Source organism: Nyctereutes procyonoides, unplaced genomic scaffold, assembly GCF_905146905.1.
Source record: "Nyctereutes procyonoides isolate TBG_1078 unplaced genomic scaffold, NYPRO_anot_genome, whole genome shotgun sequence".
In the NCBI taxonomy this organism is placed as follows: Eukaryota; Metazoa; Chordata; class Mammalia; order Carnivora; family Canidae; genus Nyctereutes; species Nyctereutes procyonoides.
Genome location: NW_026575020.1, coordinates 41821453 through 41833708, shown reverse-complemented (window position 1 = coordinate 41833708; position 12256 = coordinate 41821453). Strand labels below are relative to the sequence as shown.

Here is a 12256-nt window from a genome sequence, read left to right as displayed (position 1 = left end):
TGATTTTTTGCTCAGTCTTTCCTTTTTGCTAGTACTTTGGCTTAAAAAAAAAATCTATAGGGTTCTATTACTGTTACTCTGTAGAATTATCGAGAGTGCTGTGTATTTGTATGTACTGGTGATGTTTTGTTCTTCAAGTGATTATCTTTAGAACAAGAAGTTTATTTTTCTAAAAGGAGAGAAGGATTTCCCAGCAGCTCCAGGCATGAGAATATCTCTGCTTTTCTACTGGTTTTAATGTTTTGGAAGTCTTCAGGGGACTTATGTGATCTCTGCCTTTAGCTAGATGTTATAATCTGAATACAACAATGGTATTCAGTGAGATGGAAGAAACCCAAGGGAAATGGGTTAAAGTGGAATTTTGAATCCAAGAAAGGACATGGATATTTATAAAACAGGCAGATGGGCTTTGGTTTTTTTGTCATGATATTAGAAAACCAATCTAGTGCCCCCTTTTAAAATAAAGGGCTGCATTCTTTGGATTTTAGTCTTTAGGTATCAGTTTGACTTTTAACCTCAAATGTATGTTCAACTTAGACTTTTTAATTTTGAGTGAATAAGTATTATATTTAAATTTCAGATTCTGAATTCTTCCCAAAAGCTTGCTTGCTCTTTATCTTTACTATTAGAAAACTTGATTACAAGCTGTTTCAATATTTAGAACTCATACTGAAATTGCAAGTTATATTAACAATAGCTTAAAAGTTGCCATTTGAATTGGAAAACCTTTCCTCTTAGATTCTGAAAAATGGTTTTGTGCATTTCTCCTTTATTTACATGGCACAAGTCTAAAAAAACAAAATTCCCTTTTTCTTCATACATGTTGGAGAATGTAACCTTTCAGATATGCAGTTTGCTTGTAAGGTTTTAGTGTAGTAAAGATGGGAATCTTAAAGATTAATTTTTATAGAAAACTGATGTTAAATCAGTGGATTTTTACTTTTGGAGGTGCTGAGCCCTTTTAATTTTTTCCTGCAATGGAGTTGTATCTTGTGAGAAAAGAGAAAACTCTTTGGGAAGATTTTATGGAAAAGAGAAAATACTTGTTTGACTTTCTGAAAGTGGCTGATTAAACTGATGTTTTAATAACTCAAAAGACAATTCTTTTATAATAAGAGCTTTTTGTTAACAGATATTTACATTTTTTGTTCTAGTACCAAGTTTAGATGTCATTAGAAATTTATTTTTCACATTAGAATCTCTGTCAGTATCTCAGCCTAAAACTAAAGTAGAAACTACGTAGATAAGTAATTTTAAAGAAAAATTCCCCCACTCCTGCAGCTGATTCTTGCTTAATATCAGATGTCTTTCCAGTTTATCTTGTCTTCATTGGACTGTATAAAGACTGCATTTTCTTCAGTTATCAGTTCTTTCCTCACATTCATTATCTTTACTGTTTTTTTTAATTTTTATTTTCTTGTGTGTATGCATGTTGGGGGAAGAGAGCATGAGCCTGGATGTAATCATTCAATCTTTGGTGCCTAGGGGCATTTTCCTGTGATACATTTGAATAGTCTGTGTTTAAGTAATCTTTTCATCCTGGCATATTTAGTGCAACATTTGATGATGACGTTTGGTTTAAATACCAATCTGGCTAGTTCAGAATGAAAAAAAAAAAGTATATTTTTAGATTCAATTACGTTGAGCTTTGGCAAGACAGTGCATTTAACTATATATGGTATATGACTGTATCAGAGGAAGCATAAGCTTTTGGTGATTGTATTGAAATTATTTCATAGTAAATGTTCAAATAAGACAATACTAATTGTTATATTTGTAAATTAGTTGTGTGTTTTTACACAATGATTTCAGAGATGTGTTTTTTTTCCTCTCAGAACAGAAAAGCAGTTACTAAAGGACAAGTGGTCTACTTTAATGAAAGAACTATCTTACACGAGAAAAGATATTTAAATTATTCATGGATTTATTGACTCCCAGATTCCATTTTGGAAAATGTTTTCTTTAAGCTCTTTGCTGGAAAAATTTCTTTTTGAGCCTTTTTTAAGGGCTTTTCCTTTTTACTTGAATAATGGTCTCCGTATTTTAAGAATTGGGAAAACTTGAATTTTTGAACTATAAATGCATTGTCTATTCTTTGAACTTGAAAATGAAGCAACAGGGTTACAAGTTTCTTCAGCCTTTTGGGTTTGATTGAAAAATCTGTACAGTGACTTCATAGGAAATATCTTAATTTCACTATTTTTTTGTATCATAGAAGACTTGTGAAATAAATTATTGGCAAACCAGAATTTATTGTTAGGTGAGCAGATTATAAGAAGATTAAGGATGGGAGAATCGTGGCATTTATGATTTTTTTAAAGTCCTAACAAATCGTTTTTCTGTATTTTTGTATGATTTTTTCCATTTCAAGTTGAAGGAAACCTAATTATTTTATATTAATTGTACATATTACTAACATATTTTACAGACCCTGGCATTATTCTAGACATTTCTTATAACTGTGAATGAGTCATCTGGCTTTTCTTCAAAATTTAGATGCTGAGGGTGCCATGATATGATTAAAATGAACTTTCGAACTGAGATTTTAAAAATCTAGGTTTCTGTTAAAAATTAACTAGTTTTGCAAGGGCAAGTCACTTCTCTAAGCACTTAATTTCTTCTATAAAAGGAGATAACCCCCTCTTCCCTCATAGGGTTACTTTGACAATTGAATTAGATATAGATGTAAAAGTATTTTGTAATTTGTGAAGTAAGTCCTTTGCAATAAAAACAAGTACTATTGTTTGTATCTACCATGGTTTTACATCTAAGGAAGTCCCACATAATGATATGGTATCCCCCCACATTAAGGTCTTAGAAGCTCAGTGCTGGGTTAGCAGTTCTATGCTAGTTAGCAATCCCAAATTTGGGAAGAGAGGCATGATAAATCCTCATCTTTCTAAAATGACAGTAACATTAAATTCATCATAAAAATATTTTCCTTTACTTGTCTATAAAATCTCTAAAGGTGGGAACAGTAGTGTGCCTCTTCATGTCTTTATCCCTAAAATCTAACATGGGACCTGGCTCAGAGCAGGAGTTCTGGTCAACTTTACAGAATTAGTGAATGATTCTAATTATTGCAGCCACTATTATTACGTCTAGTCATTATAGAGCAGTGATGTTCAAAAGGAGAGCCAGAGCCTTTAAGCAATCTTCCTCTTTGTTCAAGACTATTCTTGACTCTAAATGATAAAAGATATCTTTCTAGTACCAAGAGATAGTGTGGGAATGTGTATGATCTGTATGCCAGGTAACTTTACTCCTGGAAACTCCGTAGCCTGGGTCAAAGGAACTTCAGACAGTGCTGTCAAATTACCAATTTCTCCTGGCATGGATAAGGAATATGTATTTAGATCACCTCACCTTTTTGGCTCTGAATCCAGATAAGATAGGCCATAACAATCAGTTACAAGGAAAGAGGAGAGGTATAGGCAAGTTTGGTAAAAGAAGCTGTTATAACTCTGTGGTTTTACTTTGTCTTTCAGTCTTCCTTTCTTTTCTTTTTTTTTTTTTTTTTTAAGATTTTGTTTTTTTATTCATGAGAGACACAGAAAGGCAGAAACATAGGCAGAGGGAGAAGCAGGCTCTCTACAGGGGACCCCGATGTGGGACTCGATCCCAGGAATCCAGGATCACAACCTGAGCCAAAGACACTACTCAACCACTGAACCATCCAGGTGCCCCTCTTCCTTTCTTTTCTTAACATGGGGATATACTTGAAATGATACTGCTTGTAGGGCGTGGAAAATTCTATAATGCAATAACAATGGCTTTAGGGAAAGTTTAAGAAACAGGAAGCCCTTTTGTGCAGCAAGCTCTGCTATATGCGTTATTATAGCTTAACTGGCAGGGTTATAAAGAAGGAGCACATGATTCCTTGTAGAAAAGTCTGCATATTAAATCATTCATCTCTTTGTCCTTCTCTGCTCCCAGAGTGCTCAGTCAGCCCCAGATTTTCTAAGCAGGAAATAAGACGACTCCAATCTGGGGACTGCTATCTGAGGGTTCCTAAACTAGTCACATTACCTGCCCAAATCACCTTATGTTATGTCTGTTGGTCAACAAATCCCACCTGTGTGTACAGAACTTCCAGTTAGCTTGTTTACTCCTCTTCTACTATTAACAGCTAAAGATCACTGCTCTTTTGAGAAAGTCGTCTCACATAATATACACAGAGCCAAAAACAAAAATCAGAGGAAATAGAAACAATGTAAGTCACAAAAAATTTAAAAGTAAGTCCAGTATATTTTCCAAAATACATTTAAAAAAAAAGCTTTTGCATCCACTAAAGGAGAATAGGATGCCATTAAAAAATAAACAGAAAAGGAATAAGAAAGAATTCTTGAGATTTAAAGTATAATCAAATATTTTTTAAATCAGGAAAGTTAGAAGATTAAATTGAAGTAGGTAGGCCAGATAGTGAAACAAAAGATGATAAAGTAGATAGAAACAAGACAGAGACTTCATAAAGGAGGCCCAGTATCTGGCTAACATGATTTTCAAAAACAGAATAGAAGGGGAAAAATGAGAAAATTCTCAGAGAACTATCAGAAGAAAAATTTCCAGAACTGAGGGATACGAGTTTCTGTAATGAAAAGGACCAGGTTGGTATAATAAGAAAGACTTTATGATGGTGAATCACAAAATTTCAGGACCCTGGGGGTGAAGAAAAATCTTAAAAGCTTCTTGGTCTGGAATAGGGATGGGAGAATGGGAACATGTAAGTGCAGAGATGTGAATAGCACTGGACTTTCTGCCACATTGAAGCAAGGAGATAACAGGGAATGACTTCAAATTTTTGATAAGTGATTTTTTAACCTAGAATTTTATGCCCAGCCAAACTTTGATTCAAGTGAGAGTAAAACCCGTTGTGAGATATGCAGGGTCTCAGAAATATTTACTTGCCTTTACATCCTTTCTCAGTGAGTTACTGAAGGATATACTTCCCAGAATGATGGTTAAAATTTAAAAAGTGGAAGATAGAGAACCCAGGAAGCAGGGACTCCCAACACAGGACAGAGGGGAAGAGAATTCCCATAGTGATGGAGAAGGAAAGCCCTAGGATGTTAGCTGTGCAGCAGACCGACTAGTCCAAATTGGAGAACAAAGGAGGGTGCTGGGAAGTACATCTTTAGGAAAAAACCACTGAGAGGAATTTACATTTTTAAAAAATTTTATTAGAAAGAGAGAGGTGTGTGGAGAGAGAATCCTCAGCAGGGTACATACCCAGTGTGGAGCCCAATGAGGGCCTTGATCTCATGACTCTGAGATCATAACCTGAGCTGAAATCAAGAGTTGGACGCTTAGCTGTCTGAGCCACCTAGGCACCCCAGGGATTTAGAATTCTGTCAAATTTATAGGGAAAGAATTGGTAATGGATATACATAAAATAATGAAGGGAGAAGTGGAGCAATTAGTTATGAAGCCAAAATGAAAAATTAAAGAATAAAGGAAGTCTAGTCATGATATACTTTGTGATTTAGTTATGAGCAATATTAACTAAAAATTGTAGCAAAATCACATTGAAAGTCAGAAGAAGGGAGGTATGTGTGGCAGGTGGGGGAGGTTGGGCAAGTACAGTATCTCTCATACTAGAAAATTTGAAAAAAAAAAACCCAACAGAAAATAGCAATTTAAATATTTTATTTAAAAATAGGAAGAGGGGCAGCCCAGTGGCTCAGCAGTTTAGCGCTGCCTTCAGTCCAGGGTATGATCCCGGAGACCCGGGATCGAGTCCCACGTCAGGCTCCCTGCATGGAGCCTGCTTCTCCCTCTGCCTGTGTCTCTGCCTCTCTCTCTCTCTCTCTCTCTCTCTCTCTCTCTCTCTCTCTCTGTCTCTATGAATAAATAAATAAAATCTTTTTTAAAAATAAATAAAAAATAAAAATAGGAAGAGAAAAGAAAAGAGAGCAGGGTGGGAGAAGTAAGGGGTCTGCAGCCTGCTATTTTTCTTTGTAAACTTTGTGCTATGACCTTTCCAACTACTACTCCTATTCCAACTATATAATAATAGGTGTATTATTTTTTTATAAAAAGCATAAACCACATTTAGGAAAAGGCAAATAGATTTCAGCAGAAGCAGAGGGAAACCAGAAAGCATAGGTTTAGAACACATTACTAAAGTAGAGAATGAGAAATGTAATCACACTCTGTTATCTCTGGTCCTGTACAGAGCAACTTCCTATTCTTCATCTCTCTCTCATCATCCTAGGAAGACAGGCAAAAGGGATATTATTCCTCTTTTATAATTGTGGAAGCTGATTTGGGGACTGCAAAACCTTTCTGATTCCAATTTACTACATTAATATGCCGCATAGGTATTGGTTTGGGTCTTTTTAGGTTTTTTTAATTTTGTTTTTTTACTAAGGGAAGACCTCAGACTGGAAAGCATCCTCTTTGACATCCTGGAAAGGAAATCATGAAAACAAATAAACGTGTGTATATGTGAGATGAGGATGGATAGATAGATAGATAGATAGATATACAATATCTATAGTACAAGACCTGGCAATATGAAATCGTAAGTGGAATGTGAAGTACCATGTGGTATTTCATAGATAAGGAAATGTGTGTTAGGTGAATTTTCTTAGAAGGCAGTATATGAGATGGGTTAGGCTCTGGGAAGAGTAGGATCTCTATAGTGTTATTTCTGCCCACCATTTGAATGAGATTGCTATTAAGTATTCAGCTGGGCAGAGTTTGAGGAACCCAAAGGCTCTTTAGATAAAAGACTCTAATAAAATGAGTTATAATTATTAAAGCAACATATGACATGAGAGTGCCCTTTGCAAAGTAAAAAGCACATCTTTATGTTAAATTGCCATGATTGTAATCACTTAATGAAAGGTTTATTGGTTACAAAAAGATTATATTGGTTTTGAACAAAATACAAAAGTCTTTTCAAAGTAAAACTTTAAACTCTGTGTCTATCAGCTTTTAATAAATACTTGTTGAATTAGTAAGATAATATTTTGGGGAGAAGGCAGAAGGTACAGCATTAAATGGCATGATTTATTTCTGGATTTTCTTCCAGAAAGACTGGGGAAACCCACCCCTATTGCCAAAGCCATTTATTTATAGCTAGACCAAAAAAAAAAAAAAAAAAAAAGGGAGGGGGCGTTTATGGGTCTCTGTCTTCATTGGCCCATGGGGAGCAGAATCCGACTCAAAAGGCTTTTTTTCACTTTTAAAAGTTTTTTCTTCATGACATAATATTTGTAGTAATTGAAACCCTTCCAACTTAGATTATGTTAGCCTTGTGAATTAATATCATTGTACTGAGAATGTGTGTTATAGCCTACAGAGCACTGAAAATGAAGTCAAAACAAAATTTAGATACTAGTTCTGGCAATTTATTAGGTAATCTTAATCTTTCTGAATTTAGGAAGGATATTCATGTTTGAGTAATAAAGATGCCAACATTAAAGTTGGTTTAAGATCAGATTCATGGCAATGCCTGGGTGGCTCAGCAGTTGATCGTCTGCCTTTGGCTCAGGGCATGATCCTGGAGTCCCAAGATTGAGTCCCACATCAGGCTTCCTGCAGGGAGCCTGCTTCTCCCTCTGCCTGTGTGTCTATCTCCCTCTCTGTGTCTCTCATGAATAAATAAATAAAGTCTTAAAAAAAAAAAGATTAGATGCATGTTACTTTAATGTAAAGCTCTTTACGTTATTACTGTGATTACTTTATACTCTTGGATCACTCTTTTCCTAAGATAAAGAGGAAAGTAGTGAAAAGAGCATGGAGTTTGAAATCTCTAACCCTTTATTCTCTACTCTGCAAAATGGACTTATGCCCCTTTGTTAGAATTATTGTGAAAATCAGATCCTGTCACATTTTAAGTATATAGAATTATTCATAGTGGCATTATAGAAACTCTTAGTAAAAGATTGCTGCTATTTCTTTGTCACACAGAAGTCAGAATCTCCCAGTAACCTCCAGGGCCTGCTGCAAATTGTCATATACTCAGAGGAAAGGCTCAGAGTGAATGTAGAGTGGCTTGGAGTAGCCCATTCTTCTTGCAGGGATCATAAACCCCTCAAGTACTGCTATAATGATTTGCTCCATCAATATACTGATGTTTTATGTATTTTGTTCTGTTTTTAGCATATGTGCTGCAGGAGGATTATTCCTATACAATTCTTAGACCTCAGGGTACATATATATTCATCAAGGAACAAGTCATTGAGGCTTAGAGCAAGAGCTTTAATAGGTTAGAGGTAGAAAGGAAATTTGGGACTGCAGTGGTGAAGACGTATCCCTTTCCCTGAAATTAAAACATGAGTTGTATTAAGAAAAAAAAAATCATAGCAAGGGGTGTTTTGAGCTTCAAAGCCCTGAATAAAGAGAGATCGTTTATATACTTGAGAAATAGAGCATGTAATAGGTAGTGATTAAAAGTATGTTCTTGAGGGACACATGGGTAGCTCAGTGATAAAATAAAAATCTTAAAAAAAAAAAAAAGTATGTGCTTGAGAGGCAAGCAGACTTGAGTTTGAATTCTAGCCCTGCCACTTATTAGCTGTGACCTACAGCAAAATACATAATCCCTCTCAGTCATCTAACTAATAGCACTATTTCGTGTATTAGGATTAAATGAGCTAATGCATGTGAAGCTCTTGGCCCATAGTGAGCATTCAGTACACCATAACAGGTGCTGTTGTCATCCTTGTGTGAATAGGGCAGCATGGATGAACCAGAGGTTTCAAATTGAGATGTAATGCAGAATAAGGTCAGAAAGATAAATTGGGACTACCTGGTCTAGAATAAATGACTAAGGGATTTGATTTTAATTAGGAATTGGAGATGAACTTAAGATTTTTGAGTAGAAAATATAGAAAACATAATATAGAATCCTAAAGTGACAGGGCTAGAAGACCCCTTAGAGGTCAAATCTAGACTCTTCCTTTCACACATGATGGGGAAAGGGAAACTACCCCAAGTGGTGTGTTAATTAGTTGCAGAAGTGGGACTCAAATCCAGCCAGGTCTTGTACCTCCCATAGACTTAGTCGTACCACCAAAATAAGTCCAAAAGGTTGTTCAACATTCTTTAAGTGCTTAGAAAATGGGAATTGCTAGCAGGTTTGGGAAAAACTGAAACAAGTATTCAGGTTTTAGTATGTATTAAACAAAAAATTGTCTTTCCTTTGGTAGTTTCAACCAAACCAGTTAAGATCTGAAAAATCTTAGTTAGAAAGTTCTGTTATCACTGACAGCCACCTCAGAAATGTTTTGTAGGGGAAGTGAAAATACATGACATGGGTGGTTCTAGAAAGCCTTTAAGGCTATTTATAGTATTTGTACTGCTGGTGAGATTGGAAGGTGAAGTTTTTGCTTGAATAAAATTGAAGGTCACTGCTTGTGCAGTATCTTTTAAGGTGCTGTTTCCCAAGAACTTTAAATAGAAAAACATTTTAAAAATTTAATTCCAGGAGGGCTCTTACTACCTATGTAGAAAGACATCACTACAGAGGTACTTATAGACTTTGGTTGGTATTATACCTATGTGCTTATAAGTTTAAAATTTTTAGATTAAAAGAAAAAGATCTAGGTACAGCTTTATACACTACAGATGTAATAAGATAGCTTTTAAATATTTATTTGTTTCTTGATAATTGTTTCTTAAGATTAGTTCTTTAGTGAAAATATTTTTTTTAATTTTTATTTTATTTTATTTATTTATGATAGGCACACAGTGAGAGAGAGAGAGAGGCAGAGACATAGGCAGAGGGAGAAGCAGGCTCCATGCACCGGGAGCCTGATGTGGGATTCGATCCCGGGTCTCCAGGATCGTGCCCTGGGCCAAAGGCAGGCGCTAAACCGCTGCGCCACCCAGGGATCCCATCTTTAGTGAAAATACTAAAATCACTGACATTTTTCTTGTATATCGGGCCTCAATGAAATGTTTTTGCCTGAAAACTATATAAAAATATAGAGCTAAAATAGATGTTGAAACTTAGAACATAGAACCTGTGATTATGTATATAAAAGCAGTCCTCTTTCAGAATTCTAAAAGCAGTTGAGTAGTTCACAGAGGGAGATGTTTATGATTAATATCTTTTAAACACAGATTTTCATTGTGTTAACTTTTATAAGAGCTGTGAACTCTCTAGAGTTGTAAAGTAATTTTAATATATCTAGCCATTTTGTAGTTGCTGTATATTTTTGCTACTCAATAGATACACTTAATTCACTACCTTATGACTTGTTATTTTCAGAAAAAAACTAAAGTAAAACTGAGTATTTGTGGGCACCTGGTAGCTCAGTGGTTGAGCATCTGCCTTTGGCTCAGATCATGATCTTGGGGTCCTGGGATTGAGTTCTGCAGTGGGCTCCCCGCAGGGAACCTGCTTCTTCTTTTGCCTATATCTCTGCCTCTGTGTGTGTGTCTCTCTCGTGAACAAATAAATAAAATCTTTATAAAAAATGCTACTTGTTAAGCATTATGAAATACAAATATTTTCTTAGAAATCATAATTTTATTATTTGGTCATATAAAAATATAGCTTAAGGACTGTATTTTGGTCATATGTGAGTGTGGTATGAGTAGGTGATTGTGAGATTTTGTTCCTAGCATATAATGCTTTATAAAATCTTTAAGCAAATAATGTAAGTCAAACAATATTAAGCTGTACGAAGAAGGCATTTGATATGTGGTCTTACTCAGTAACATAAATAATATAATTGAAATAAGTTTTTGGAAATCATCACAGTTAAACATGTGTTTGGAATATGACTTTGTATATAATGATTTTGTGACTTTGAATTTAGCTGACTCATAGTTTTAACTCCCCTACCAACTTTTGAATCAAAATGACACTTTCTGTGCTCACTTTTGTTTCCTGCCTCTTGGGTCTCTCCTTGATGGATTACTATGAAGCAGCAGCATAGTAACAGCAAGAAAAGGTTGACAATGCAGTTAGTATTTATCCCTTATCTATACATGATTTGGGATCATTTTGCCAAACACTGAATAATTTTCCTGTGGGAAACTTGAGCCCTAAAAGGAAATGAACACAGCTAAAGGACGACGTGTCACATGGGACTTACGGTTATTCTTAGAATGGCACTATAATGCCGTATTTGGATTGAAACAATGTGATAGTGGTATGTGATTTTATTAAAAAGCTATCTTTTCTGAGGAAATCCTCTAATTTTTCTGTCACATTGTGTGCCATGGAGTTAACGTAAGGACTAGAGAACTGTTCAGCTGACAGGGACTAAAGTATGTATTAAAGTTAGAGGTGCTTGCTTGTCTGGCAGACGTGACTGGAGCCTGCTTTCCAAGTCTTCTCTGTATAATATTCTCTAGCCGTTCATTCCATAGTACATAGTTGTCTTGTTTTTATGTATGGTTAGAGTAAGTTGTTTTCTTTATTGGAAGGGAGAAAGAGAGTAAAGGAAGATTAGTAGCATTGGGTGTTGGTATAGTTTTTTATGGTCTTGAAATGGAAGAGCACTTTCCCAAACGAGACAAAAACTAGAAAACCAAGTGGGTTTTGCTCTGAGAAATGAATTTTTTAAAGATGATTAACAAAGGTATTTCATACTAATCTCTACAGTATTTGGGTTAGCATTATTCATAAGTAAAAAACAAAAAAAGTTGCATCATTTATATAATGTATCAGTTTTTCTGCTACCTGATTTATCTTCTTTATAATTTCATTTGGTTGAGATAAATTATGATGTTGGTAATATACAGTGGATTTCTGAATTGTGTACTGTCTAAAATTGGAGATACCTCACAGGGCACTAAGTCTCAAACAGAAAAATCTGTCAAATACACATTTTATCCTTTGGCCTCTCTCCCAAAGTTGGAAATTTGCCAACATAATAAATCTCAAGTCTGATGGGAAAGAGCCACCACTGATATACAGGCCTTACAATTAAGATACATGTTGGAAGGATACCTGGGTGGCTCAGTGGTTTAGTGCCTGCCTTCAGCCCAGGGTGTGATCCTGGAGTCTTGGGATTGAGTCCGGCATCGGGCTCCCTGCATGGAGCCTGCTTCGCCCTCTGCCTGTGTCTCTGCCTCTCTCTGTGTGTGTCTCATGAATAAATAAATAAAATCTCAAAAAAAAAAATACATGTTGGATTCCACCTAGCATTTAGGGAAAATGCCTTTTCTTTGAATAACTTCTAGAAGGGCCACCTGTCGCAGTTTTCTTCACTTTGTTTAAGAGCATTATATATTTCTCTGTCTACATGTTGTTAGGGCCTTAGTTACTTCTGTTTTAAACACTGAACAGCCT

At 35.4% G+C, this 12256-nt stretch overlaps 1 protein-coding gene across 6 annotated transcripts in view; it reads left to right on the top strand.

Annotated features, from left to right (window-relative positions):
- Positions 1 to 12256, top strand: part of RABGAP1 (RAB GTPase activating protein 1) — a 169333-nt gene that overhangs the window by 101193 nt on the left and 55884 nt on the right. The window lies entirely within an intron of this gene.